The sequence below is a fragment of the Limulus polyphemus genome, unplaced genomic scaffold (assembly GCF_000517525.1).
Source record: "Limulus polyphemus unplaced genomic scaffold, Limulus_polyphemus-2.1.2 Scaffold451, whole genome shotgun sequence".
Taxonomy (NCBI): domain Eukaryota; kingdom Metazoa; phylum Arthropoda; class Merostomata; order Xiphosura; family Limulidae; genus Limulus; species Limulus polyphemus.
This window is the reverse complement of record NW_013666061.1, coordinates 491976-495544: the sequence shown is the minus strand read 5'-3', so window position 1 is coordinate 495544 and position 3569 is coordinate 491976.

Below are 3569 nucleotides of genomic sequence, written 5' to 3'. Positions count from 1 at the left end.
GTGGCATACTGAAGCGTACGTGATAGGTTAGAAAAAAAAATGATTGCAAAGAGTATATACAGAATACAGAACTTTACTTATATTCAACGAGTGTAAACTGCCAAAAGAATCAGGATTTCGAAAATGATCAAACATCAAGGTAAATAATGACACAATGTTTATTGTTATTATTCTGAAGAATCTAATCTGAGAATCTAAGTCATCGAATTGGACGAACAGTTAAACACAATCAGTTACTCCGATTCAAAACGAAAACACTCTTTTAACTTTAATATTTTTTTTTCATCCAACAAAGCCTAAACTGAAAAACAATAAGAATTATTATTTTATAACGTGCAGCCTGCTTTCCATATTACTCAGTCACGTGTTTGTTCCAACTAATAAAACATTTTATGGAGATATTAAAACCATTCTGTTGTACTTCTTTGTGGGCGGGAATAAAATTTATAGCTCGATTCTCTGTGGATGGGAAACCAATATATTCTGCTCACACTGTGAATATATAAGCAAACTATCTCTGAAGTAAATGAACGTTGAGAGGAATGAACCAGAGAGGGGGGGAGGAGGATTGTGGGCTTTGCAGATTAGAACAAGACGTATAAGAAACGGAAGCAACAATTACTGACTATATTAAAAAACAGAGAGGGATGGCAATCAATCATATTATCCCATTATTTTCCTCGCCCGCTTTTTACACACATGATTCTGGAGTGACACAAACAGTAATACCTAAAGCGGTTTGGCTGCAGTTAATTAACATCAAACTTTCTGTTAAGGAGCTGCAAATGAAGGTTCACTATCACAGTTTAACAGGGACGACTACATCTTGCAGCACACGTGACAGAAAAATGAGCAACAATGGATAACACTAGTATGAGAAAAACACTTAACATGAAGACTTTTCGCGTTTCTCAATATGAAATCATTTTAATTAAATGTCAGAAACATCTGACTTGTTTTTGTGCTACATCAACTTAGGAGGATTTGAAAGCTTTTGGAAGACTCAATTTGTTTCTGTTACGCAGCGTTGTAGAAAAGAAAATATCAACCACCACAAACAAAAACGTTTGATAATACCCTATCCCAGAGGATAGATTAAATTTTTCCTTTAGGCTAAATAATCAATTGGAAGTTAAAAGTAGAAATGGTTTTACGCCCACCTACACAGAGATTAAATATACGCTTGAGAGCTGAAAGATATTAGTAAAAAGTCTGACAGAAAAAAAAAGAAAGAAAAACAAACAGCTTTGTATCATTAATCGTTCGAATTTTCTTGTAATTGTTTATAGTTTCTCTCTAGAGGATTGATTCTTATCTGGTGTTAAAAAAAGAAAGGCATGCATTTTCTTACAGACGCAATTGAAAGTTGTTTGTTCTTGATAACTAAAATAAATAAATCCAAGGCAGTGAACATTTGACAAAAATGGTACTCATTACAAATTATACGCATACAGGCTTTAATAGATTTATAGAAATTTCATTTCAAAATAGCTTAGACTTTTCTGTTGCTTATGAATAAAACCTTCCATGTTACATTTGTTATATTACACCCATAATAAGGTATTTTTCTAGTCAAGTTTGAATTTCAAGAAAGCTAATATCTGTGAAAAATAAATCTATTACGATTCTGGACGTAACAGAAACATAGTGTTTAGCCATACACCAAGATTTCACGTCAACGACAAATAGTAGTTTTACATTTATATGTTGAAAAGAAAGTCGGAACCCTCCCTGTTTTCCGCAGATATAAACCATGCCACCCGAGGGGAACTCTATGAGACTCTGCTGTCACCCTAACAGGTTAGTATCACTGCAGAGTTCGAAGGTCAGAGAACCCCCACAATGTCCAAAATATATCCCATTCCTGTATTGGTGCTCTACGTCGCGCCGTTCTCTTGCACGCGCGCTCGTGGCACTATCTCACTATTGCTTCCCTCCCATCGTATTTCATAGCTAGGCTGGAATAACCATTAATCAGAGGAGGTGAATATTTTTCATGATCTGGCCTGTGTCTCCCTTGACGGCTTTTACCTCCGCCTGTAAAGACTCCCATGGAAAAAAAAAACACTTAAGAAAAAAAAAACCTTCTTCACATTTTATCTTTTCACATCAATCGACAAATAATTGATTGTGAGCATCAAATGCAGAACATTAGGGACCAAATCGCTTACTGTTGTTTTTTTGATCTTGTATGAAGTGTTGTAAGATGTTCGATGGACCCCTTATCTCTCCACATTGTTGAGTAAAATTCATTCACACACACAAATATATCACGCGATATTAGGCTTGGCAAGTGCTGGGCCACCGGTATGGGGGTGGTATTTTGGAATCGGAATTTCGTATTTGCCACCGTACATAATTCTGAGCTACTGACCAGGTGGAAGGCTGCTGCTAGTCAGTAGCCCCCTTACCATTCGCTAAGGGATTGAATGTTACTCTTATAACACACCTACTGCTTCAAGCGCGGGGAATATTTTGTGATATTGAGCGGATTCAAACCCAGCTTGCCAGCTATAAAATACAGAGACGTACCATAGCCACATCAGCATTTCTACAATGTAGGTAGTGCATTTTCTATCTGTAAAGATATGATTAAAATAATCATCAATTACCATATTTTCTTTAAGGAAACACGTACAGTAAACGTGCAGGAACTCAGTTATCTGTAATGCTTGTTTTCTCTAAACAGTAGTGCAGGTAGTTCTCTATTCTTTCTCTATTCCTATAATGATTACAAAGCTATTTCTATGAAAATAATCTATAACTCCCTCCCCTTCCACATTCATAGTTCACTTCGTGGAAAATATCTGACTTGGACACACAATAACTATATTGTTACCAGGTAGATAAAGAAATCAATGTTTTAAATTGAATTTTGAAACTAGAACTGAACAGTTATAGTGTTCAATTTACCAATAAAAATATAAATGAATTCTCTGAATATTCAAACGCTTGCGTTTCATTTCAAGGACTCCTGACGTCAGTAAAAGAAAAGAAAAAACGTAAGCTAGATGACGTATTAAAGACCGAGTCTTTCTTTATACAAAAGAAAGTACTCCAACATTCAAAAAACTTACAGGGAATAAATGTGGATGACCTGAGATTGTACTGACAGTGTCCATCGTTTTCTGAGAATAAAACAACCTATAGTGTGCTACATTTACACGATTATGATAGATGGAATAGGCTTCACGCTACAATTTCTACAGGCCTTCTCACTGGTTGGAAGAAATGTGGATACCCTGAGATTTTACTGACAGTATCCATCGTTTTCTGAGAATAAAACAACCTATAGTGTGCTACATTTACACGATTATGATAGTTGGAATAGGCTTCACGCTATAGTTTCTACAGGCCTTCTCATTGGTTGGAAGAAATGTATTCGGACCTTGATACAACGACAAGAAGTGCAGGAAGTTGTTTCCAGACTGCCAAGTAGCAGGAGTTTTCAGACTATCAAGTACTAGTTGTTTCCAGACTGTCAAGTAGCAGCTGTTTTCAGACTGTCAAGTAGCAGTTGTTTCCAGACTGTCAAGTAGTAGCTGTTTCCAGACTGTCAAGTACTAGTT